The sequence below is a fragment of the Vidua chalybeata genome, chromosome 10 (assembly GCF_026979565.1).
Source record: "Vidua chalybeata isolate OUT-0048 chromosome 10, bVidCha1 merged haplotype, whole genome shotgun sequence".
Lineage (NCBI taxonomy): Eukaryota > Metazoa > Chordata > Aves > Passeriformes > Viduidae > Vidua > Vidua chalybeata.
In genome coordinates, this window is record NC_071539.1 from 19,629,618 (window position 1) to 19,648,518 (window position 18,901).

The window sequence follows — 18,901 nt, forward strand, 5'->3', positions numbered from 1 at the left end:
CTGGGTGGCAGGCGGCGGTGTGTGGTTTTGCTTGGGCAGCCTTGGCGAGGGGCGGGAGGGCAGGGGCAGGTGTGCCTGGTGTGCCTGGTGTGCCTTTTGTGACGTGTGTGTGTGTGTTGTGGGCTGGGGTGGGGGTGATGGTTCCGTTGTGGCGAGGGGCGTCCGTGTTGGGGGTGCGGCATGGCCGTGAGGTGGTGGGGCGTGTCGGGAGGCTGGTGGTGGGTGCTGGAGAGCGGTGCGGAGGGGTCGAGGGGTGCCTACGGCCATACCACCCTGAGAACGCCCGATCTCGTCTGATCTCGGAAGCTAAGCAGGGTCGGGCCCGGTTAGTACTTGGATGGGAGACCGCCTGGGAATACCGGGTGCTGTAGGCTTCTTTTGCTGGGTGGCAGGCGGCGGTGTGTGGTTTTGCTTGGGCAGCCTTGGCGAGGGGCGGGAGGGCAGGGGCAGGTGTGCCTGGTGTGCCTGGTGTGCCTTTTGTGACGTGTGTGTGTGTTGTGGGCTGGGGTGGGGGTGATGGTTCCGTTGTGGCGAGGGGCGTCCGTGTTGGGGGTGCGGCATGGCCGTGAGGTGGTGGGGCGTGTCGGGAGGCTGGTGGTGGGTGCTGGAGAGCGGTGCGGAGGGGTCGAGGGGTGCCTACGGCCATACCACCCTGAGAACGCCCGATCTCGTCTGATCTCGGAAGCTAAGCAGGGTCGGGCCCGGTTAGTACTTGGATGGGAGACCGCCTGGGAATACCGGGTGCTGTAGGCTTCTTTTGCTGGGTGGCAGGCGGCGGTGTGTGGTTTTGCTTGGGCAGCCTTGGCGAGGGGCGGGAGGGCAGGGGCAGGTGTGCCTGGTGTGCCTGGTGTGCCTTTTGTGACGTGTGTGTGTGTTGTGGGCTGGGGTGGGGGTGATGGTTCCGTTGTGGCGAGGGGCGTCCGTGTTGGGGGTGCGGCATGGCCGTGAGGTGGTGGGGCGTGTCGGGAGGCTGGTGGTGGGTGCTGGAGAGCGGTGCGGAGGGGTCGAGGGGTGCCTACGGCCATACCACCCTGAGAACGCCCGATCTCGTCTGATCTCGGAAGCTAAGCAGGGTCGGGCCCGGTTAGTACTTGGATGGGAGACCGCCTGGGAATACCGGGTGCTGTAGGCTTCTTTTGCTGGGTGGCAGGCGGCGGTGTGTGGTTTTGCTTGGGCAGCCTTGGCGAGGGGCGGGAGGGCAGGGGCAGGTGTGCCTGGTGTGCCTGGTGTGCCTTTTGTGACGTGTGTGTGTGTTGTGGGCTGGGGTGGGGGTGATGGTTCCGTTGTGGCGAGGGGCGTCCGTGTTGGGGGTGCGGCATGGCCGTGAGGTGGTGGGGCGTGTCGGGAGGCTGGTGGTGGGTGCTGGAGAGCGGTGCGGAGGGGTCGAGGGGTGCCTACGGCCATACCACCCTGAGAACGCCCGATCTCGTCTGATCTCGGAAGCTAAGCAGGGTCGGGCCCGGTTAGTACTTGGATGGGAGACCGCCTGGGAATACCGGGTGCTGTAGGCTTCTTTTGCTGGGTGGCAGGCGGCGGTGTGTGGTTTTGCTTGGGCAGCCTTGGCGAGGGGCGGGAGGGCAGGGGCAGGTGTGCCTGGTGTGCCTGGTGTGCCTTTTGTGACGTGTGTGTGTGTTGTGGGCTGGGGTGGGGGTGATGGTTCCGTTGTGGCGAGGGGCGTCCGTGTTGGGGGTGCGGCATGGCCGTGAGGTGGTGGGGCGTGTCGGGAGGCTGGTGGTGGGTGCTGGAGAGCGGTGCGGAGGGGTCGAGGGGTGCCTACGGCCATACCACCCTGAGAACGCCCGATCTCGTCTGATCTCGGAAGCTAAGCAGGGTCGGGCCCGGTTAGTACTTGGATGGGAGACCGCCTGGGAATACCGGGTGCTGTAGGCTTCTTTTGCTGGGTGGCAGGCGGCGGTGTGTGGTTTTGCTTGGGCAGCCTTGGCGAGGGGCGGGAGGGCAGGGGCAGGTGTGCCTGGTGTGCCTGGTGTGCCTTTTGTGACGTGTGTGTGTGTTGTGGGCTGGGGTGGGGGTGATGGTTCCGTTGTGGCGAGGGGCGTCCGTGTTGGGGGTGCGGCATGGCCGTGAGGTGGTGGGGCGTGTCGGGAGGCTGGTGGTGGGTGCTGGAGAGCGGTGCGGAGGGGTCGAGGGGTGCCTACGGCCATACCACCCTGAGAACGCCCGATCTCGTCTGATCTCGGAAGCTAAGCAGGGTCGGGCCCGGTTAGTACTTGGATGGGAGACCGCCTGGGAATACCGGGTGCTGTAGGCTTCTTTTGCTGGGTGGCAGGCGGCGGTGTGTGGTTTTGCTTGGGCAGCCTTGGCGAGGGGCGGGAGGGCAGGGGCAGGTGTGCCTGGTGTGCCTGGTGTGCCTTTTGTGACGTGTGTGTGTGTGTTGTGGGCTGGGGTGGGGGTGATGGTTCCGTTGTGGCGAGGGGCGTCCGTGTTGGGGGTGCGGCATGGCCGTGAGGTGGTGGGGCGTGTCGGGAGGCTGGTGGTGGGTGCTGGAGAGCGGTGCGGAGGGGTCGAGGGGTGCCTACGGCCATACCACCCTGAGAACGCCCGATCTCGTCTGATCTCGGAAGCTAAGCAGGGTCGGGCCCGGTTAGTACTTGGATGGGAGACCGCCTGGGAATACCGGGTGCTGTAGGCTTCTTTTGCTGGGTGGCAGGCGGCGGTGTGTGGTTTTGCTTGGGCAGCCTTGGCGAGGGGCGGGAGGGCAGGGGCAGGTGTGCCTGGTGTGCCTGGTGTGCCTTTTGTGACGTGTGTGTGTGTTGTGGGCTGGGGTGGGGGTGATGGTTCCGTTGTGGCGAGGGGCGTCCGTGTTGGGGGTGCGGCATGGCCGTGAGGTGGTGGGGCGTGTCGGGAGGCTGGTGGTGGGTGCTGGAGAGCGGTGCGGAGGGGTCGAGGGGTGCCTACGGCCATACCACCCTGAGAACGCCCGATCTCGTCTGATCTCGGAAGCTAAGCAGGGTCGGGCCCGGTTAGTACTTGGATGGGAGACCGCCTGGGAATACCGGGTGCTGTAGGCTTCTTTTGCTGGGTGGCAGGCGGCGGTGTGTGGTTTTGCTTGGGCAGCCTTGGCGAGGGGCGGGAGGGCAGGGGCAGGTGTGCCTGGTGTGCCTGGTGTGCCTTTTGTGACGTGTGTGTGTGTGTTGTGGGCTGGGGTGGGGGTGATGGTTCCGTTGTGGCGAGGGGCGTCCGTGTTGGGGGTGCGGCATGGCCGTGAGGTGGTGGGGCGTGTCGGGAGGCTGGTGGTGGGTGCTGGAGAGCGGTGCGGAGGGGTCGAGGGGTGCCTACGGCCATACCACCCTGAGAACGCCCGATCTCGTCTGATCTCGGAAGCTAAGCAGGGTCGGGCCCGGTTAGTACTTGGATGGGAGACCGCCTGGGAATACCGGGTGCTGTAGGCTTCTTTTGCTGGGTGGCAGGCGGCGGTGTGTGGTTTTGCTTGGGCAGCCTTGGCGAGGGGCGGGAGGGCAGGGGCAGGTGTGCCTGGTGTGCCTGGTGTGCCTTTTGTGACGTGTGTGTGTGTTGTGGGCTGGGGTGGGGGTGATGGTTCCGTTGTGGCGAGGGGCGTCCGTGTTGGGGGTGCGGCATGGCCGTGAGGTGGTGGGGCGTGTCGGGAGGCTGGTGGTGGGTGCTGGAGAGCGGTGCGGAGGGGTCGAGGGGTGCCTACGGCCATACCACCCTGAGAACGCCCGATCTCGTCTGATCTCGGAAGCTAAGCAGGGTCGGGCCCGGTTAGTACTTGGATGGGAGACCGCCTGGGAATACCGGGTGCTGTAGGCTTCTTTTGCTGGGTGGCAGGCGGCGGTGTGTGGTTTTGCTTGGGCAGCCTTGGCGAGGGGCGGGAGGGCAGGGGCAGGTGTGCCTGGTGTGCCTTTTGTGACGTGTGTGTGTGTGTTGTGGGCTGGGGTGGGGGTGATGGTTCCGTTGTGGCGAGGGGCGTCCGTGTTGGGGGTGCGGCATGGCCGTGAGGTGGTGGGGCGTGTCGGGAGGCTGGTGGTGGGTGCTGGAGAGCGGTGCGGAGGGGTCGAGGGGTGCCTACGGCCATACCACCCTGAGAACGCCCGATCTCGTCTGATCTCGGAAGCTAAGCAGGGTCGGGCCCGGTTAGTACTTGGATGGGAGACCGCCTGGGAATACCGGGTGCTGTAGGCTTCTTTTGCTGGGTGGCAGGCGGCGGTGTGTGGTTTTGCTTGGGCAGCCTTGGCGAGGGGCGGGAGGGCAGGGGCAGGTGTGCCTGGTGTGCCTGGTGTGCCTTTTGTGACGTGTGTGTGTGTGTTGTGGGCTGGGGTGGGGGTGATGGTTCCGTTGTGGCGAGGGGCGTCCGTGTTGGGGGTGCGGCATGGCCGTGAGGTGGTGGGGCGTGTCGGGAGGCTGGTGGTGGGTGCTGGAGAGCGGTGCGGAGGGGTCGAGGGGTGCCTACGGCCATACCACCCTGAGAACGCCCGATCTCGTCTGATCTCGGAAGCTAAGCAGGGTCGGGCCCGGTTAGTACTTGGATGGGAGACCGCCTGGGAATACCGGGTGCTGTAGGCTTCTTTTGCTGGGTGGCAGGCGGCGGTGTGTGGTTTTGCTTGGGCAGCCTTGGCGAGGGGCGGGAGGGCAGGGGCAGGTGTGCCTGGTGTGCCTGGTGTGCCTTTTGTGACGTGTGTGTGTGTGTTGTGGGCTGGGGTGGGGGTGATGGTTCCGTTGTGGCGAGGGGCGTCCGTGTTGGGGGTGCGGCATGGCCGTGAGGTGGTGGGGCGTGTCGGGAGGCTGGTGGTGGGTGCTGGAGAGCGGTGCGGAGGGGTCGAGGGGTGCCTACGGCCATACCACCCTGAGAACGCCCGATCTCGTCTGATCTCGGAAGCTAAGCAGGGTCGGGCCCGGTTAGTACTTGGATGGGAGACCGCCTGGGAATACCGGGTGCTGTAGGCTTCTTTTGCTGGGTGGCAGGCGGCGGTGTGTGGTTTTGCTTGGGCAGCCTTGGCGAGGGGCGGGAGGGCAGGGGCAGGTGTGCCTGGTGTGCCTGGTGTGCCTTTTGTGACGTGTGTGTGTGTGTTGTGGGCTGGGGTGGGGGTGATGGTTCCGTTGTGGCGAGGGGCGTCCGTGTTGGGGGTGCGGCATGGCCGTGAGGTGGTGGGGCGTGTCGGGAGGCTGGTGGTGGGTGCTGGAGAGCGGTGCGGAGGGGTCGAGGGGTGCCTACGGCCATACCACCCTGAGAACGCCCGATCTCGTCTGATCTCGGAAGCTAAGCAGGGTCGGGCCCGGTTAGTACTTGGATGGGAGACCGCCTGGGAATACCGGGTGCTGTAGGCTTCTTTTGCTGGGTGGCAGGCGGCGGTGTGTGGTTTTGCTTGGGCAGCCTTGGCGAGGGGCGGGAGGGCAGGGGCAGGTGTGCCTGGTGTGCCTGGTGTGCCTTTTGTGACGTGTGTGTGTGTTGTGGGCTGGGGTGGGGGTGATGGTTCCGTTGTGGCGAGGGGCGTCCGTGTTGGGGGTGCGGCATGGCCGTGAGGTGGTGGGGCGTGTCGGGAGGCTGGTGGTGGGTGCTGGAGAGCGGTGCGGAGGGGTCGAGGGGTGCCTACGGCCATACCACCCTGAGAACGCCCGATCTCGTCTGATCTCGGAAGCTAAGCAGGGTCGGGCCCGGTTAGTACTTGGATGGGAGACCGCCTGGGAATACCGGGTGCTGTAGGCTTCTTTTGCTGGGTGGCAGGCGGCGGTGTGTGGTTTTGCTTGGGCAGCCTTGGCGAGGGGCGGGAGGGCAGGGGCAGGTGTGCCTGGTGTGCCTGGTGTGCCTTTTGTGACGTGTGTGTGTGTTGTGGGCTGGGGTGGGGGTGATGGTTCCGTTGTGGCGAGGGGCGTCCGTGTTGGGGGTGCGGCATGGCCGTGAGGTGGTGGGGCGTGTCGGGAGGCTGGTGGTGGGTGCTGGAGAGCGGTGCGGAGGGGTCGAGGGGTGCCTACGGCCATACCACCCTGAGAACGCCCGATCTCGTCTGATCTCGGAAGCTAAGCAGGGTCGGGCCCGGTTAGTACTTGGATGGGAGACCGCCTGGGAATACCGGGTGCTGTAGGCTTCTTTTGCTGGGTGGCAGGCGGCGGTGTGTGGTTTTGCTTGGGCAGCCTTGGCGAGGGGCGGGAGGGCAGGGGCAGGTGTGCCTGGTGTGCCTGGTGTGCCTTTTGTGACGTGTGTGTGTGTTGTGGGCTGGGGTGGGGGTGATGGTTCCGTTGTGGCGAGGGGCGTCCGTGTTGGGGGTGCGGCATGGCCGTGAGGTGGTGGGGCGTGTCGGGAGGCTGGTGGTGGGTGCTGGAGAGCGGTGCGGAGGGGTCGAGGGGTGCCTACGGCCATACCACCCTGAGAACGCCCGATCTCGTCTGATCTCGGAAGCTAAGCAGGGTCGGGCCCGGTTAGTACTTGGATGGGAGACCGCCTGGGAATACCGGGTGCTGTAGGCTTCTTTTGCTGGGTGGCAGGCGGCGGTGTGTGGTTTTGCTTGGGCAGCCTTGGCGAGGGGCGGGAGGGCAGGGGCAGGTGTGCCTGGTGTGCCTGGTGTGCCTTTTGTGACGTGTGTGTGTGTGTTGTGGGCTGGGGTGGGGGTGATGGTTCCGTTGTGGCGAGGGGCGTCCGTGTTGGGGGTGCGGCATGGCCGTGAGGTGGTGGGGCGTGTCGGGAGGCTGGTGGTGGGTGCTGGAGAGCGGTGCGGAGGGGTCGAGGGGTGCCTACGGCCATACCACCCTGAGAACGCCCGATCTCGTCTGATCTCGGAAGCTAAGCAGGGTCGGGCCCGGTTAGTACTTGGATGGGAGACCGCCTGGGAATACCGGGTGCTGTAGGCTTCTTTTGCTGGGTGGCAGGCGGCGGTGTGTGGTTTTGCTTGGGCAGCCTTGGCGAGGGGCGGGAGGGCAGGGGCAGGTGTGCCTGGTGTGCCTGGTGTGCCTTTTGTGACGTGTGTGTGTGTGTTGTGGGCTGGGGTGGGGGTGATGGTTCCGTTGTGGCGAGGGGCGTCCGTGTTGGGGGTGCGGCATGGCCGTGAGGTGGTGGGGCGTGTCGGGAGGCTGGTGGTGGGTGCTGGAGAGCGGTGCGGAGGGGTCGAGGGGTGCCTACGGCCATACCACCCTGAGAACGCCCGATCTCGTCTGATCTCGGAAGCTAAGCAGGGTCGGGCCCGGTTAGTACTTGGATGGGAGACCGCCTGGGAATACCGGGTGCTGTAGGCTTCTTTTGCTGGGTGGCAGGCGGCGGTGTGTGGTTTTGCTTGGGCAGCCTTGGCGAGGGGCGGGAGGGCAGGGGCAGGTGTGCCTGGTGTGCCTTTTGTGACGTGTGTGTGTGTTGTGGGCTGGGGTGGGGGTGATGGTTCCGTTGTGGCGAGGGGCGTCCGTGTTGGGGGTGCGGCATGGCCGTGAGGTGGTGGGGCGTGTCGGGAGGCTGGTGGTGGGTGCTGGAGAGCGGTGCGGAGGGGTCGAGGGGTGCCTACGGCCATACCACCCTGAGAACGCCCGATCTCGTCTGATCTCGGAAGCTAAGCAGGGTCGGGCCCGGTTAGTACTTGGATGGGAGACCGCCTGGGAATACCGGGTGCTGTAGGCTTCTTTTGCTGGGTGGCAGGCGGCGGTGTGTGGTTTTGCTTGGGCAGCCTTGGCGAGGGGCGGGAGGGCAGGGGCAGGTGTGCCTGGTGTGCCTGGTGTGCCTTTTGTGACGTGTGTGTGTGTTGTGGGCTGGGGTGGGGGTGATGGTTCCGTTGTGGCGAGGGGCGTCCGTGTTGGGGGTGCGGCATGGCCGTGAGGTGGTGGGGCGTGTCGGGAGGCTGGTGGTGGGTGCTGGAGAGCGGTGCGGAGGGGTCGAGGGGTGCCTACGGCCATACCACCCTGAGAACGCCCGATCTCGTCTGATCTCGGAAGCTAAGCAGGGTCGGGCCCGGTTAGTACTTGGATGGGAGACCGCCTGGGAATACCGGGTGCTGTAGGCTTCTTTTGCTGGGTGGCAGGCGGCGGTGTGTGGTTTTGCTTGGGCAGCCTTGGCGAGGGGCGGGAGGGCAGGGGCAGGTGTGCCTGGTGTGCCTGGTGTGCCTTTTGTGACGTGTGTGTGTGTGTTGTGGGCTGGGGTGGGGGTGATGGTTCCGTTGTGGCGAGGGGCGTCCGTGTTGGGGGTGCGGCATGGCCGTGAGGTGGTGGGGCGTGTCGGGAGGCTGGTGGTGGGTGCTGGAGAGCGGTGCGGAGGGGTCGAGGGGTGCCTACGGCCATACCACCCTGAGAACGCCCGATCTCGTCTGATCTCGGAAGCTAAGCAGGGTCGGGCCCGGTTAGTACTTGGATGGGAGACCGCCTGGGAATACCGGGTGCTGTAGGCTTCTTTTGCTGGGTGGCAGGCGGCGGTGTGTGGTTTTGCTTGGGCAGCCTTGGCGAGGGGCGGGAGGGCAGGGGCAGGTGTGCCTGGTGTGCCTGGTGTGCCTTTTGTGACGTGTGTGTGTGTGTTGTGGGCTGGGGTGGGGGTGATGGTTCCGTTGTGGCGAGGGGCGTCCGTGTTGGGGGTGCGGCATGGCCGTGAGGTGGTGGGGCGTGTCGGGAGGCTGGTGGTGGGTGCTGGAGAGCGGTGCGGAGGGGTCGAGGGGTGCCTACGGCCATACCACCCTGAGAACGCCCGATCTCGTCTGATCTCGGAAGCTAAGCAGGGTCGGGCCCGGTTAGTACTTGGATGGGAGACCGCCTGGGAATACCGGGTGCTGTAGGCTTCTTTTGCTGGGTGGCAGGCGGCGGTGTGTGGTTTTGCTTGGGCAGCCTTGGCGAGGGGCGGGAGGGCAGGGGCAGGTGTGCCTGGTGTGCCTTTTGTGACGTGTGTGTGTGTGTTGTGGGCTGGGGTGGGGGTGATGGTTCCGTTGTGGCGAGGGGCGTCCGTGTTGGGGGTGCGGCATGGCCGTGAGGTGGTGGGGCGTGTCGGGAGGCTGGTGGTGGGTGCTGGAGAGCGGTGCGGAGGGGTCGAGGGGTGCCTACGGCCATACCACCCTGAGAACGCCCGATCTCGTCTGATCTCGGAAGCTAAGCAGGGTCGGGCCCGGTTAGTACTTGGATGGGAGACCGCCTGGGAATACCGGGTGCTGTAGGCTTCTTTTGCTGGGTGGCAGGCGGCGGTGTGTGGTTTTGCTTGGGCAGCCTTGGCGAGGGGCGGGAGGGCAGGGGCAGGTGTGCCTGGTGTGCCTGGTGTGCCTTTTGTGACGTGTGTGTGTGTTGTGGGCTGGGGTGGGGGTGATGGTTCCGTTGTGGCGAGGGGCGTCCGTGTTGGGGGTGCGGCATGGCCGTGAGGTGGTGGGGCGTGTCGGGAGGCTGGTGGTGGGTGCTGGAGAGCGGTGCGGAGGGGTCGAGGGGTGCCTACGGCCATACCACCCTGAGAACGCCCGATCTCGTCTGATCTCGGAAGCTAAGCAGGGTCGGGCCCGGTTAGTACTTGGATGGGAGACCGCCTGGGAATACCGGGTGCTGTAGGCTTCTTTTGCTGGGTGGCAGGCGGCGGTGTGTGGTTTTGCTTGGGCAGCCTTGGCGAGGGGCGGGAGGGCAGGGGCAGGTGTGCCTGGTGTGCCTTTTGTGACGTGTGTGTGTGTGTTGTGGGCTGGGGTGGGGGTGATGGTTCCGTTGTGGCGAGGGGCGTCCGTGTTGGGGGTGCGGCATGGCCGTGAGGTGGTGGGGCGTGTCGGGAGGCTGGTGGTGGGTGCTGGAGAGCGGTGCGGAGGGGTCGAGGGGTGCCTACGGCCATACCACCCTGAGAACGCCCGATCTCGTCTGATCTCGGAAGCTAAGCAGGGTCGGGCCCGGTTAGTACTTGGATGGGAGACCGCCTGGGAATACCGGGTGCTGTAGGCTTCTTTTGCTGGGTGGCAGGCGGCGGTGTGTGGTTTTGCTTGGGCAGCCTTGGCGAGGGGCGGGAGGGCAGGGGCAGGTGTGCCTGGTGTGCCTGGTGTGCCTTTTGTGACGTGTGTGTGTGTGTTGTGGGCTGGGGTGGGGGTGATGGTTCCGTTGTGGCGAGGGGCGTCCGTGTTGGGGGTGCGGCATGGCCGTGAGGTGGTGGGGCGTGTCGGGAGGCTGGTGGTGGGTGCTGGAGAGCGGTGCGGAGGGGTCGAGGGGTGCCTACGGCCATACCACCCTGAGAACGCCCGATCTCGTCTGATCTCGGAAGCTAAGCAGGGTCGGGCCCGGTTAGTACTTGGATGGGAGACCGCCTGGGAATACCGGGTGCTGTAGGCTTCTTTTGCTGGGTGGCAGGCGGCGGTGTGTGGTTTTGCTTGGGCAGCCTTGGCGAGGGGCGGGAGGGCAGGGGCAGGTGTGCCTGGTGTGCCTTTTGTGACGTGTGTGTGTGTGTTGTGGGCTGGGGTGGGGGTGATGGTTCCGTTGTGGCGAGGGGCGTCCGTGTTGGGGGTGCGGCATGGCCGTGAGGTGGTGGGGCGTGTCGGGAGGCTGGTGGTGGGTGCTGGAGAGCGGTGCGGAGGGGTCGAGGGGTGCCTACGGCCATACCACCCTGAGAACGCCCGATCTCGTCTGATCTCGGAAGCTAAGCAGGGTCGGGCCCGGTTAGTACTTGGATGGGAGACCGCCTGGGAATACCGGGTGCTGTAGGCTTCTTTTGCTGGGTGGCAGGCGGCGGTGTGTGGTTTTGCTTGGGCAGCCTTGGCGAGGGGCGGGAGGGCAGGGGCAGGTGTGCCTGGTGTGCCTTTTGTGACGTGTGTGTGTGTTGTGGGCTGGGGTGGGGGTGATGGTTCCGTTGTGGCGAGGGGCGTCCGTGTTGGGGGTGCGGCATGGCCGTGAGGTGGTGGGGCGTGTCGGGAGGCTGGTGGTGGGTGCTGGAGAGCGGTGCGGAGGGGTCGAGGGGTGCCTACGGCCATACCACCCTGAGAACGCCCGATCTCGTCTGATCTCGGAAGCTAAGCAGGGTCGGGCCCGGTTAGTACTTGGATGGGAGACCGCCTGGGAATACCGGGTGCTGTAGGCTTCTTTTGCTGGGTGGCAGGCGGCGGTGTGTGGTTTTGCTTGGGCAGCCTTGGCGAGGGGCGGGAGGGCAGGGGCAGGTGTGCCTGGTGTGCCTGGTGTGCCTTTTGTGACGTGTGTGTGTGTTGTGGGCTGGGGTGGGGGTGATGGTTCCGTTGTGGCGAGGGGCGTCCGTGTTGGGGGTGCGGCATGGCCGTGAGGTGGTGGGGCGTGTCGGGAGGCTGGTGGTGGGTGCTGGAGAGCGGTGCGGAGGGGTCGAGGGGTGCCTACGGCCATACCACCCTGAGAACGCCCGATCTCGTCTGATCTCGGAAGCTAAGCAGGGTCGGGCCCGGTTAGTACTTGGATGGGAGACCGCCTGGGAATACCGGGTGCTGTAGGCTTCTTTTGCTGGGTGGCAGGCGGCGGTGTGTGGTTTTGCTTGGGCAGCCTTGGCGAGGGGCGGGAGGGCAGGGGCAGGTGTGCCTGGTGTGCCTGGTGTGCCTTTTGTGACGTGTGTGTGTGTTGTGGGCTGGGGTGGGGGTGATGGTTCCGTTGTGGCGAGGGGCGTCCGTGTTGGGGGTGCGGCATGGCCGTGAGGTGGTGGGGCGTGTCGGGAGGCTGGTGGTGGGTGCTGGAGAGCGGTGCGGAGGGGTCGAGGGGTGCCTACGGCCATACCACCCTGAGAACGCCCGATCTCGTCTGATCTCGGAAGCTAAGCAGGGTCGGGCCCGGTTAGTACTTGGATGGGAGACCGCCTGGGAATACCGGGTGCTGTAGGCTTCTTTTGCTGGGTGGCAGGCGGCGGTGTGTGGTTTTGCTTGGGCAGCCTTGGCGAGGGGCGGGAGGGCAGGGGCAGGTGTGCCTGGTGTGCCTTTTGTGACGTGTGTGTGTGTTGTGGGCTGGGGTGGGGGTGATGGTTCCGTTGTGGCGAGGGGCGTCCGTGTTGGGGGTGCGGCATGGCCGTGAGGTGGTGGGGCGTGTCGGGAGGCTGGTGGTGGGTGCTGGAGAGCGGTGCGGAGGGGTCGAGGGGTGCCTACGGCCATACCACCCTGAGAACGCCCGATCTCGTCTGATCTCGGAAGCTAAGCAGGGTCGGGCCCGGTTAGTACTTGGATGGGAGACCGCCTGGGAATACCGGGTGCTGTAGGCTTCTTTTGCTGGGTGGCAGGCGGCGGTGTGTGGTTTTGCTTGGGCAGCCTTGGCGAGGGGCGGGAGGGCAGGGGCAGGTGTGCCTGGTGTGCCTGGTGTGCCTTTTGTGACGTGTGTGTGTGTGTTGTGGGCTGGGGTGGGGGTGATGGTTCCGTTGTGGCGAGGGGCGTCCGTGTTGGGGGTGCGGCATGGCCGTGAGGTGGTGGGGCGTGTCGGGAGGCTGGTGGTGGGTGCTGGAGAGCGGTGCGGAGGGGTCGAGGGGTGCCTACGGCCATACCACCCTGAGAACGCCCGATCTCGTCTGATCTCGGAAGCTAAGCAGGGTCGGGCCCGGTTAGTACTTGGATGGGAGACCGCCTGGGAATACCGGGTGCTGTAGGCTTCTTTTGCTGGGTGGCAGGCGGCGGTGTGTGGTTTTGCTTGGGCAGCCTTGGCGAGGGGCGGGAGGGCAGGGGCAGGTGTGCCTGGTGTGCCTGGTGTGCCTTTTGTGACGTGTGTGTGTGTTGTGGGCTGGGGTGGGGGTGATGGTTCCGTTGTGGCGAGGGGCGTCCGTGTTGGGGGTGCGGCATGGCCGTGAGGTGGTGGGGCGTGTCGGGAGGCTGGTGGTGGGTGCTGGAGAGCGGTGCGGAGGGGTCGAGGGGTGCCTACGGCCATACCACCCTGAGAACGCCCGATCTCGTCTGATCTCGGAAGCTAAGCAGGGTCGGGCCCGGTTAGTACTTGGATGGGAGACCGCCTGGGAATACCGGGTGCTGTAGGCTTCTTTTGCTGGGTGGCAGGCGGCGGTGTGTGGTTTTGCTTGGGCAGCCTTGGCGAGGGGCGGGAGGGCAGGGGCAGGTGTGCCTGGTGTGCCTGGTGTGCCTTTTGTGACGTGTGTGTGTGTGTTGTGGGCTGGGGTGGGGGTGATGGTTCCGTTGTGGCGAGGGGCGTCCGTGTTGGGGGTGCGGCATGGCCGTGAGGTGGTGGGGCGTGTCGGGAGGCTGGTGGTGGGTGCTGGAGAGCGGTGCGGAGGGGTCGAGGGGTGCCTACGGCCATACCACCCTGAGAACGCCCGATCTCGTCTGATCTCGGAAGCTAAGCAGGGTCGGGCCCGGTTAGTACTTGGATGGGAGACCGCCTGGGAATACCGGGTGCTGTAGGCTTCTTTTGCTGGGTGGCAGGCGGCGGTGTGTGGTTTTGCTTGGGCAGCCTTGGCGAGGGGCGGGAGGGCAGGGGCAGGTGTGCCTGGTGTGCCTGGTGTGCCTTTTGTGACGTGTGTGTGTGTGTTGTGGGCTGGGGTGGGGGTGATGGTTCCGTTGTGGCGAGGGGCGTCCGTGTTGGGGGTGCGGCATGGCCGTGAGGTGGTGGGGCGTGTCGGGAGGCTGGTGGTGGGTGCTGGAGAGCGGTGCGGAGGGGTCGAGGGGTGCCTACGGCCATACCACCCTGAGAACGCCCGATCTCGTCTGATCTCGGAAGCTAAGCAGGGTCGGGCCCGGTTAGTACTTGGATGGGAGACCGCCTGGGAATACCGGGTGCTGTAGGCTTCTTTTGCTGGGTGGCAGGCGGCGGTGTGTGGTTTTGCTTGGGCAGCCTTGGCGAGGGGCGGGAGGGCAGGGGCAGGTGTGCCTGGTGTGCCTGGTGTGCCTTTTGTGACGTGTGTGTGTGTGTTGTGGGCTGGGGTGGGGGTGATGGTTCCGTTGTGGCGAGGGGCGTCCGTGTTGGGGGTGCGGCATGGCCGTGAGGTGGTGGGGCGTGTCGGGAGGCTGGTGGTGGGTGCTGGAGAGCGGTGCGGAGGGGTCGAGGGGTGCCTACGGCCATACCACCCTGAGAACGCCCGATCTCGTCTGATCTCGGAAGCTAAGCAGGGTCGGGCCCGGTTAGTACTTGGATGGGAGACCGCCTGGGAATACCGGGTGCTGTAGGCTTCTTTTGCTGGGTGGCAGGCGGCGGTGTGTGGTTTTGCTTGGGCAGCCTTGGCGAGGGGCGGGAGGGCAGGGGCAGGTGTGCCTGGTGTGCCTGGTGTGCCTTTTGTGACGTGTGTGTGTGTTGTGGGCTGGGGTGGGGGTGATGGTTCCGTTGTGGCGAGGGGCGTCCGTGTTGGGGGTGCGGCATGGCCGTGAGGTGGTGGGGCGTGTCGGGAGGCTGGTGGTGGGTGCTGGAGAGCGGTGCGGAGGGGTCGAGGGGTGCCTACGGCCATACCACCCTGAGAACGCCCGATCTCGTCTGATCTCGGAAGCTAAGCAGGGTCGGGCCCGGTTAGTACTTGGATGGGAGACCGCCTGGGAATACCGGGTGCTGTAGGCTTCTTTTGCTGGGTGGCAGGCGGCGGTGTGTGGTTTTGCTTGGGCAGCCTTGGCGAGGGGCGGGAGGGCAGGGGCAGGTGTGCCTGGTGTGCCTTTTGTGACGTGTGTGTGTGTGTTGTGGGCTGGGGTGGGGGTGATGGTTCCGTTGTGGCGAGGGGCGTCCGTGTTGGGGGTGCGGCATGGCCGTGAGGTGGTGGGGCGTGTCGGGAGGCTGGTGGTGGGTGCTGGAGAGCGGTGCGGAGGGGTCGAGGGGTGCCTACGGCCATACCACCCTGAGAACGCCCGATCTCGTCTGATCTCGGAAGCTAAGCAGGGTCGGGCCCGGTTAGTACTTGGATGGGAGACCGCCTGGGAATACCGGGTGCTGTAGGCTTCTTTTGCTGGGTGGCAGGCGGCGGTGTGTGGTTTTGCTTGGGCAGCCTTGGCGAGGGGCGGGAGGGCAGGGGCAGGTGTGCCTGGTGTGCCTGGTGTGCCTTTTGTGACGTGTGTGTGTGTTGTGGGCTGGGGTGGGGGTGATGGTTCCGTTGTGGCGAGGGGCGTCCGTGTTGGGGGTGCGGCATGGCCGTGAGGTGGTGGGGCGTGTCGGGAGGCTGGTGGTGGGTGCTGGAGAGCGGTGCGGAGGGGTCGAGGGGTGCCTACGGCCATACCACCCTGAGAACGCCCGATCTCGTCTGATCTCGGAAGCTAAGCAGGGTCGGGCCCGGTTAGTACTTGGATGGGAGACCGCCTGGGAATACCGGGTGCTGTAGGCTTCTTTTGCTGGGTGGCAGGCGGCGGTGTGTGGTTTTGCTTGGGCAGCCTTGGCGAGGGGCGGGAGGGCAGGGGCAGGTGTGCCTGGTGTGCCTGGTGTGCCTTTTGTGACGTGTGTGTGTGTTGTGGGCTGGGGTGGGGGTGATGGTTCCGTTGTGGCGAGGGGCGTCCGTGTTGGGGGTGCGGCATGGCCGTGAGGTGGTGGGGCGTGTCGGGAGGCTGGTGGTGGGTGCTGGAGAGCGGTGCGGAGGGGTCGAGGGGTGCCTACGGCCATACCACCCTGAGAACGCCCGATCTCGTCTGATCTCGGAAGCTAAGCAGGGTCGGGCCCGGTTAGTACTTGGATGGGAGACCGCCTGGGAATACCGGGTGCTGTAGGCTTCTTTTGCTGGGTGGCAGGCGGCGGTGTGTGGTTTTGCTTGGGCAGCCTTGGCGAGGGGCGGGAGGGCAGGGGCAGGTGTGCCTGGTGTGCCTGGTGTGCCTTTTGTGACGTGTGTGTGTGTGTTGTGGGCTGGGGTGGGGGTGATGGTTCCGTTGTGGCGAGGGGCGTCCGTGTTGGGGGTGCGGCATGGCCGTGAGGTGGTGGGGCGTGTCGGGAGGCTGGTGGTGGGTGCTGGAGAGCGGTGCGGAGGGGTCGAGGGGTGCCTACGGCCATACCACCCTGAGAACGCCCGATCTCGTCTGATCTCGGAAGCTAAGCAGGGTCGGGCCCGGTTAGTACTTGGATGGGAGACCGCCTGGGAATACCGGGTGCTGTAGGCTTCTTTTGCTGGGTGGCAGGCGGCGGTGTGTGGTTTTGCTTGGGCAGCCTTGGCGAGGGGCGGGAGGGCAGGGGCAGGTGTGCCTGGTGTGCCTGGTGTGCCTTTTGTGACGTGTGTGTGTGTGTTGTGGGCTGGGGTGGGGGTGATGGTTCCGTTGTGGCGAGGGGCGTCCGTGTTGGGGGTGCGGCATGGCCGTGAGGTGGTGGGGCGTGTCGGGAGGCTGGTGGTGGGTGCTGGAGAGCGGTGCGGAGGGGTCGAGGGGTGCCTACGGCCATACCACCCTGAGAACGCCCGATCTCGTCTGATCTCGGAAGCTAAGCAGGGTCGGGCCCGGTTAGTACTTGGATGGGAGACCGCCTGGGAATACCGGGTGCTGTAGGCTTCTTTTGCTGGGTGGCAGGCGGCGGTGTGTGGTTTTGCTTGGGCAGCCTTGGCGAGGGGCGGGAGGGCAGGGGCAGGTGTGCCTGGTGTGCCTGGTGTGCCTTTTGTGACGTGTGTGTGTGTGTTGTGGGCTGGGGTGGGGGTGATGGTTCCGTTGTGGCGAGGGGCGTCCGTGTTGGGGGTGCGGCATGGCCGTGAGGTGGTGGGGCGTGTCGGGAGGCTGGTGGTGGGTGCTGGAGAGCGGTGCGGAGGGGCTGAGAGGTGCCTACGGCCATACCACCCTGAGAACGCCCGATCTCGTCTGATCTCGGAAGCTAAGCAGGGTCGGGCCCGGTTAGTACTTGGATGGGAGACCGCCTGGGAATACCGGGTGCTGTAGGCTTCTTTTGCTGGGTGGCAGGCGGCGGTGTGTGGTTTTGCTTGGGCAGCCTTGGCGAGGGGCGGGAGGGCAGGGGCAGGTGTGCCTGGTGTGCCTGGTGTGCCTTTTGTGACGTGTGTGTGTGTTGTGGGCTGGGGTGGGGGTGATGGTTCCGTTGTGGCGAGGGGCGTCCGTGTTGGGGGTGCGGCATGGCCGTGAGGTGGTGGGGCGTGTCGGGAGGCTGGTGGTGGGTGCTGGAGAGCGGTGCGGAGGGGCTGAGAGGTGCCTACGGCCATACCACCCTGAGAACGCCCGATCTCGTCTGATCTCGGAAGCTAAGCAGGGTCGGGCCCGGTTAGTACTTGGATGGGAGACCGCCTGGGAATACCGGGTGCTGTAGGCTTCTTTTGCTGGGTGGCAGGCGGCGGTGTGTGGTTTTGCTTGGGCAGCCTTGGCGAGGGGCGGGAGGGCAGGGGCAGGTGTGCCTGGTGTGCCTTTTGTGACGTGTGTGTGTGTTGTGGGCTGGGGTGGGGGTGATGGTTCCGTTGTGGCGAGGGGCGTCCGTGTTGGGGGTGCGGCATGGCCGTGAGGTGGTGGGGCGTGTCGGGAGGCTGGTGGTGGGTGCTGGAGAGCGGTGCGGAGGGGCTGAGAGGTGCCTACGGCCATACCACCCTGAGAACGCCCGATCTCGTCTGATCTCGGAAGCTAAGCAGGGTCGGGCCCGGTTAGTACTTGGATGGGAGACCGCCTGGGAATACCGGGTGCTGTAGGCTTCTTTTGCTGGGTGGCAGGCGGCGGTGTGTGGTTTTGCTTGGGCAGCCTTGGCGAGGGGCGGGAGGGCAGGGGCAGGTGTGCCTGGTGTGCCTTTTGTGACGTGTGTGTGTGTGTTGTGGGCTGGGGTGGGGGTGATGGTTCCGTTGTGGCGAGGGGCGTCCGTGTTGGGGGTGCGGCATGGCCGTGAGGTGGTGGGGCGTGTCGGGAGGCTGGTGGTGGGTGCTGGAGAGCGGTGCGGAGGGGCTGAGAGGTGCCTACGGCCATACCACCCTGAGAACGCCCGATCTCGTCTGATCTCGGAAGCTAAGCAGGGTCGGGCCCGGTTAGTACTTGGATGGGAGACCGCCTGGGAATACCGGGTGCTGTAGGCTTCTTTTGCTGGGTGGCAGGCGGCGGTGTGTGGTTTTGCTTGGGCAGCCTTGGCGAGGGGCGGGAGGGCAGGGGCAGGTGTGCCTGGTGTGCCTGGTGTGCCTTTTGTGACGTGTGTGTGTGTTGTGGGCTGGGGTGGGGGTGATGGTTCCGTTGTGGCGAGGGGCGTCCGTGTTGGGGGTGCGGCATGGCCGTGAGGTGGTGGGGCGTGTCGGGAGGCTGGTGGTGGGTGCTGGAGAGCGGTGCGGAGGGGCCGAGGGGTGCCTACGGCCATACCACCCTGAGAACGCCCGATCTCGTCTGATCTCGGAAGCTAAGCAGGGTCGGGCCCGGTTAGTACTTGGATGGGAGACCGCCTGGGAATACCGGGTGCTGTAGGCTTCTTTTGCTGGGTGGCAGGCGGCGGTGTGTGGTTTTGCTTGGGCAGCCTTGGCGAGGGGCGGGAGGGCAGGGGCAGGTGTGCCTGGTGTGCCTTTTGTGACGTGTGTGTGTGTGTGTTGTGGGCTGGGGTGGGGGTGATGGTTCCGTTGTGGCGAGGGGCGTCCGTGTTGGGGGTGCGGCATGGCCGTGAGGTGGTGGGGCGTGTCGGGAGGCTGGTGGTGGGTGCTGGAGAGCGGTGCTGAGGGGCCGAGGGGTGCCTACGGCCATACCACCCTGAGAACGCCCGATCTCGTCTGATCTCGGAAGCTAAGCAGGGTCGGGCCCGGTTAGTACTTGGATGGGAGACCGCCTGGGAATACCGGGTGCTGTAGGCTTCTTTTGTGTCCCTGTTTATTTTCATTTCATAAATTTATCTGTCCACTTCCCTTTTCGTTTTGGATTTGTTTATACATGTATTTGTTTTTTAGTTTTTTTCCTTTTAATATGAAGATTTTTTTTTATCCCTTGGTTCTTTTCTTTTGTTAAATTATGCTTATTGGATTTACTCTCGCATGTTGTTTATGTACATTTTCTGTTTGGTTATTCTCCGTTGAGAGTCACTGGATGTGGCCTCCTGTCTGTCTCTGTCATTTTGTTATGTTCTGTTGATGGTCAGTGTTTTCTTCTGAGACTTTTTTGTGCTGTTCTTATGCCTCGTTTTCTCTTGTTTTATGTGTGTCTTCTAGGGTTCTTTTTCATGGCTTGGGTTGTGAAGTCTG

General features: G+C 65.3%; 49 non-coding genes across 49 annotated transcripts; all 49 read left to right on the top strand.

The window, feature by feature from the left end:
• Positions 1 to 255: 255 nt before the first annotated feature.
• LOC128793281 (5S ribosomal RNA) lies at positions 256 to 374 on the top strand. Its single transcript, XR_008432737.1, has one exon. It is a non-coding gene; the product is annotated as a 5S ribosomal RNA (ribosomal RNA).
• Positions 375 to 634: 260 nt separating this feature from the next.
• Positions 635 to 753, top strand: LOC128793282 (5S ribosomal RNA). Its single transcript, XR_008432738.1, has one exon. It is a non-coding gene; the product is annotated as a 5S ribosomal RNA (ribosomal RNA).
• A 260-nt stretch (positions 754 to 1,013) lies between these two features.
• On the top strand, positions 1,014 to 1,132 carry LOC128793283 (5S ribosomal RNA). Its single transcript, XR_008432739.1, has one exon. It is a non-coding gene; the product is annotated as a 5S ribosomal RNA (ribosomal RNA).
• Positions 1,133 to 1,392: 260 nt separating this feature from the next.
• LOC128793284 (5S ribosomal RNA) lies at positions 1,393 to 1,511 on the top strand. The gene has a single exon (XR_008432740.1). It is a non-coding gene; the product is annotated as a 5S ribosomal RNA (ribosomal RNA).
• Positions 1,512 to 1,771: 260 nt separating this feature from the next.
• LOC128793285 (5S ribosomal RNA) lies at positions 1,772 to 1,890 on the top strand. The gene has a single exon (XR_008432741.1). It is a non-coding gene; the product is annotated as a 5S ribosomal RNA (ribosomal RNA).
• A 260-nt stretch (positions 1,891 to 2,150) lies between these two features.
• On the top strand, positions 2,151 to 2,269 carry LOC128793287 (5S ribosomal RNA). The gene has a single exon (XR_008432743.1). It is a non-coding gene; the product is annotated as a 5S ribosomal RNA (ribosomal RNA).
• Positions 2,270 to 2,531: 262 nt separating this feature from the next.
• Positions 2,532 to 2,650, top strand: LOC128793288 (5S ribosomal RNA). Its single transcript, XR_008432744.1, has one exon. It is a non-coding gene; the product is annotated as a 5S ribosomal RNA (ribosomal RNA).
• Positions 2,651 to 2,910: 260 nt separating this feature from the next.
• Positions 2,911 to 3,029, top strand: LOC128793289 (5S ribosomal RNA). Its single transcript, XR_008432745.1, has one exon. It is a non-coding gene; the product is annotated as a 5S ribosomal RNA (ribosomal RNA).
• A 262-nt stretch (positions 3,030 to 3,291) lies between these two features.
• On the top strand, positions 3,292 to 3,410 carry LOC128793290 (5S ribosomal RNA). Its single transcript, XR_008432746.1, has one exon. It is a non-coding gene; the product is annotated as a 5S ribosomal RNA (ribosomal RNA).
• A 260-nt stretch (positions 3,411 to 3,670) lies between these two features.
• On the top strand, positions 3,671 to 3,789 carry LOC128793291 (5S ribosomal RNA). The gene has a single exon (XR_008432747.1). It is a non-coding gene; the product is annotated as a 5S ribosomal RNA (ribosomal RNA).
• A 253-nt stretch (positions 3,790 to 4,042) lies between these two features.
• LOC128793292 (5S ribosomal RNA) lies at positions 4,043 to 4,161 on the top strand. The gene has a single exon (XR_008432748.1). It is a non-coding gene; the product is annotated as a 5S ribosomal RNA (ribosomal RNA).
• A 262-nt stretch (positions 4,162 to 4,423) lies between these two features.
• LOC128793293 (5S ribosomal RNA) lies at positions 4,424 to 4,542 on the top strand. Its single transcript, XR_008432749.1, has one exon. It is a non-coding gene; the product is annotated as a 5S ribosomal RNA (ribosomal RNA).
• A 262-nt stretch (positions 4,543 to 4,804) lies between these two features.
• On the top strand, positions 4,805 to 4,923 carry LOC128793294 (5S ribosomal RNA). The gene has a single exon (XR_008432750.1). It is a non-coding gene; the product is annotated as a 5S ribosomal RNA (ribosomal RNA).
• Positions 4,924 to 5,185: 262 nt separating this feature from the next.
• LOC128793295 (5S ribosomal RNA) lies at positions 5,186 to 5,304 on the top strand. Its single transcript, XR_008432751.1, has one exon. It is a non-coding gene; the product is annotated as a 5S ribosomal RNA (ribosomal RNA).
• Positions 5,305 to 5,564: 260 nt separating this feature from the next.
• LOC128793296 (5S ribosomal RNA) lies at positions 5,565 to 5,683 on the top strand. The gene has a single exon (XR_008432752.1). It is a non-coding gene; the product is annotated as a 5S ribosomal RNA (ribosomal RNA).
• A 260-nt stretch (positions 5,684 to 5,943) lies between these two features.
• On the top strand, positions 5,944 to 6,062 carry LOC128793298 (5S ribosomal RNA). Its single transcript, XR_008432754.1, has one exon. It is a non-coding gene; the product is annotated as a 5S ribosomal RNA (ribosomal RNA).
• A 260-nt stretch (positions 6,063 to 6,322) lies between these two features.
• Positions 6,323 to 6,441, top strand: LOC128793299 (5S ribosomal RNA). Its single transcript, XR_008432755.1, has one exon. It is a non-coding gene; the product is annotated as a 5S ribosomal RNA (ribosomal RNA).
• Positions 6,442 to 6,703: 262 nt separating this feature from the next.
• On the top strand, positions 6,704 to 6,822 carry LOC128793300 (5S ribosomal RNA). Its single transcript, XR_008432756.1, has one exon. It is a non-coding gene; the product is annotated as a 5S ribosomal RNA (ribosomal RNA).
• Positions 6,823 to 7,084: 262 nt separating this feature from the next.
• On the top strand, positions 7,085 to 7,203 carry LOC128793301 (5S ribosomal RNA). Its single transcript, XR_008432757.1, has one exon. It is a non-coding gene; the product is annotated as a 5S ribosomal RNA (ribosomal RNA).
• Positions 7,204 to 7,454: 251 nt separating this feature from the next.
• LOC128793302 (5S ribosomal RNA) lies at positions 7,455 to 7,573 on the top strand. The gene has a single exon (XR_008432758.1). It is a non-coding gene; the product is annotated as a 5S ribosomal RNA (ribosomal RNA).
• Positions 7,574 to 7,833: 260 nt separating this feature from the next.
• On the top strand, positions 7,834 to 7,952 carry LOC128793303 (5S ribosomal RNA). The gene has a single exon (XR_008432759.1). It is a non-coding gene; the product is annotated as a 5S ribosomal RNA (ribosomal RNA).
• A 262-nt stretch (positions 7,953 to 8,214) lies between these two features.
• LOC128793304 (5S ribosomal RNA) lies at positions 8,215 to 8,333 on the top strand. The gene has a single exon (XR_008432760.1). It is a non-coding gene; the product is annotated as a 5S ribosomal RNA (ribosomal RNA).
• A 262-nt stretch (positions 8,334 to 8,595) lies between these two features.
• LOC128793305 (5S ribosomal RNA) lies at positions 8,596 to 8,714 on the top strand. The gene has a single exon (XR_008432761.1). It is a non-coding gene; the product is annotated as a 5S ribosomal RNA (ribosomal RNA).
• Positions 8,715 to 8,967: 253 nt separating this feature from the next.
• LOC128793306 (5S ribosomal RNA) lies at positions 8,968 to 9,086 on the top strand. Its single transcript, XR_008432762.1, has one exon. It is a non-coding gene; the product is annotated as a 5S ribosomal RNA (ribosomal RNA).
• A 260-nt stretch (positions 9,087 to 9,346) lies between these two features.
• Positions 9,347 to 9,465, top strand: LOC128793307 (5S ribosomal RNA). The gene has a single exon (XR_008432763.1). It is a non-coding gene; the product is annotated as a 5S ribosomal RNA (ribosomal RNA).
• Positions 9,466 to 9,718: 253 nt separating this feature from the next.
• Positions 9,719 to 9,837, top strand: LOC128793309 (5S ribosomal RNA). The gene has a single exon (XR_008432765.1). It is a non-coding gene; the product is annotated as a 5S ribosomal RNA (ribosomal RNA).
• Positions 9,838 to 10,099: 262 nt separating this feature from the next.
• Positions 10,100 to 10,218, top strand: LOC128793310 (5S ribosomal RNA). The gene has a single exon (XR_008432766.1). It is a non-coding gene; the product is annotated as a 5S ribosomal RNA (ribosomal RNA).
• Positions 10,219 to 10,471: 253 nt separating this feature from the next.
• On the top strand, positions 10,472 to 10,590 carry LOC128793311 (5S ribosomal RNA). The gene has a single exon (XR_008432767.1). It is a non-coding gene; the product is annotated as a 5S ribosomal RNA (ribosomal RNA).
• Positions 10,591 to 10,841: 251 nt separating this feature from the next.
• On the top strand, positions 10,842 to 10,960 carry LOC128793312 (5S ribosomal RNA). The gene has a single exon (XR_008432768.1). It is a non-coding gene; the product is annotated as a 5S ribosomal RNA (ribosomal RNA).
• Positions 10,961 to 11,220: 260 nt separating this feature from the next.
• LOC128793313 (5S ribosomal RNA) lies at positions 11,221 to 11,339 on the top strand. Its single transcript, XR_008432769.1, has one exon. It is a non-coding gene; the product is annotated as a 5S ribosomal RNA (ribosomal RNA).
• A 260-nt stretch (positions 11,340 to 11,599) lies between these two features.
• LOC128793314 (5S ribosomal RNA) lies at positions 11,600 to 11,718 on the top strand. Its single transcript, XR_008432770.1, has one exon. It is a non-coding gene; the product is annotated as a 5S ribosomal RNA (ribosomal RNA).
• Positions 11,719 to 11,969: 251 nt separating this feature from the next.
• LOC128793315 (5S ribosomal RNA) lies at positions 11,970 to 12,088 on the top strand. The gene has a single exon (XR_008432771.1). It is a non-coding gene; the product is annotated as a 5S ribosomal RNA (ribosomal RNA).
• Positions 12,089 to 12,350: 262 nt separating this feature from the next.
• On the top strand, positions 12,351 to 12,469 carry LOC128793316 (5S ribosomal RNA). Its single transcript, XR_008432772.1, has one exon. It is a non-coding gene; the product is annotated as a 5S ribosomal RNA (ribosomal RNA).
• A 260-nt stretch (positions 12,470 to 12,729) lies between these two features.
• On the top strand, positions 12,730 to 12,848 carry LOC128793317 (5S ribosomal RNA). Its single transcript, XR_008432773.1, has one exon. It is a non-coding gene; the product is annotated as a 5S ribosomal RNA (ribosomal RNA).
• A 262-nt stretch (positions 12,849 to 13,110) lies between these two features.
• LOC128793318 (5S ribosomal RNA) lies at positions 13,111 to 13,229 on the top strand. The gene has a single exon (XR_008432774.1). It is a non-coding gene; the product is annotated as a 5S ribosomal RNA (ribosomal RNA).
• A 262-nt stretch (positions 13,230 to 13,491) lies between these two features.
• On the top strand, positions 13,492 to 13,610 carry LOC128793320 (5S ribosomal RNA). Its single transcript, XR_008432776.1, has one exon. It is a non-coding gene; the product is annotated as a 5S ribosomal RNA (ribosomal RNA).
• A 262-nt stretch (positions 13,611 to 13,872) lies between these two features.
• Positions 13,873 to 13,991, top strand: LOC128793321 (5S ribosomal RNA). Its single transcript, XR_008432777.1, has one exon. It is a non-coding gene; the product is annotated as a 5S ribosomal RNA (ribosomal RNA).
• A 260-nt stretch (positions 13,992 to 14,251) lies between these two features.
• On the top strand, positions 14,252 to 14,370 carry LOC128793322 (5S ribosomal RNA). The gene has a single exon (XR_008432778.1). It is a non-coding gene; the product is annotated as a 5S ribosomal RNA (ribosomal RNA).
• Positions 14,371 to 14,623: 253 nt separating this feature from the next.
• LOC128793323 (5S ribosomal RNA) lies at positions 14,624 to 14,742 on the top strand. Its single transcript, XR_008432779.1, has one exon. It is a non-coding gene; the product is annotated as a 5S ribosomal RNA (ribosomal RNA).
• Positions 14,743 to 15,002: 260 nt separating this feature from the next.
• LOC128793324 (5S ribosomal RNA) lies at positions 15,003 to 15,121 on the top strand. The gene has a single exon (XR_008432780.1). It is a non-coding gene; the product is annotated as a 5S ribosomal RNA (ribosomal RNA).
• A 260-nt stretch (positions 15,122 to 15,381) lies between these two features.
• LOC128793256 (5S ribosomal RNA) lies at positions 15,382 to 15,500 on the top strand. Its single transcript, XR_008432712.1, has one exon. It is a non-coding gene; the product is annotated as a 5S ribosomal RNA (ribosomal RNA).
• Positions 15,501 to 15,762: 262 nt separating this feature from the next.
• On the top strand, positions 15,763 to 15,881 carry LOC128793257 (5S ribosomal RNA). Its single transcript, XR_008432713.1, has one exon. It is a non-coding gene; the product is annotated as a 5S ribosomal RNA (ribosomal RNA).
• A 262-nt stretch (positions 15,882 to 16,143) lies between these two features.
• On the top strand, positions 16,144 to 16,262 carry LOC128793258 (5S ribosomal RNA). Its single transcript, XR_008432714.1, has one exon. It is a non-coding gene; the product is annotated as a 5S ribosomal RNA (ribosomal RNA).
• Positions 16,263 to 16,524: 262 nt separating this feature from the next.
• On the top strand, positions 16,525 to 16,643 carry LOC128793259 (5S ribosomal RNA). Its single transcript, XR_008432715.1, has one exon. It is a non-coding gene; the product is annotated as a 5S ribosomal RNA (ribosomal RNA).
• A 260-nt stretch (positions 16,644 to 16,903) lies between these two features.
• Positions 16,904 to 17,022, top strand: LOC128793260 (5S ribosomal RNA). The gene has a single exon (XR_008432716.1). It is a non-coding gene; the product is annotated as a 5S ribosomal RNA (ribosomal RNA).
• Positions 17,023 to 17,273: 251 nt separating this feature from the next.
• On the top strand, positions 17,274 to 17,392 carry LOC128793262 (5S ribosomal RNA). The gene has a single exon (XR_008432718.1). It is a non-coding gene; the product is annotated as a 5S ribosomal RNA (ribosomal RNA).
• Positions 17,393 to 17,645: 253 nt separating this feature from the next.
• Positions 17,646 to 17,764, top strand: LOC128793263 (5S ribosomal RNA). Its single transcript, XR_008432719.1, has one exon. It is a non-coding gene; the product is annotated as a 5S ribosomal RNA (ribosomal RNA).
• A 260-nt stretch (positions 17,765 to 18,024) lies between these two features.
• On the top strand, positions 18,025 to 18,143 carry LOC128793264 (5S ribosomal RNA). The gene has a single exon (XR_008432720.1). It is a non-coding gene; the product is annotated as a 5S ribosomal RNA (ribosomal RNA).
• Positions 18,144 to 18,398: 255 nt separating this feature from the next.
• On the top strand, positions 18,399 to 18,517 carry LOC128793265 (5S ribosomal RNA). The gene has a single exon (XR_008432721.1). It is a non-coding gene; the product is annotated as a 5S ribosomal RNA (ribosomal RNA).
• Positions 18,518 to 18,901: the final 384 nt, after the last annotated feature.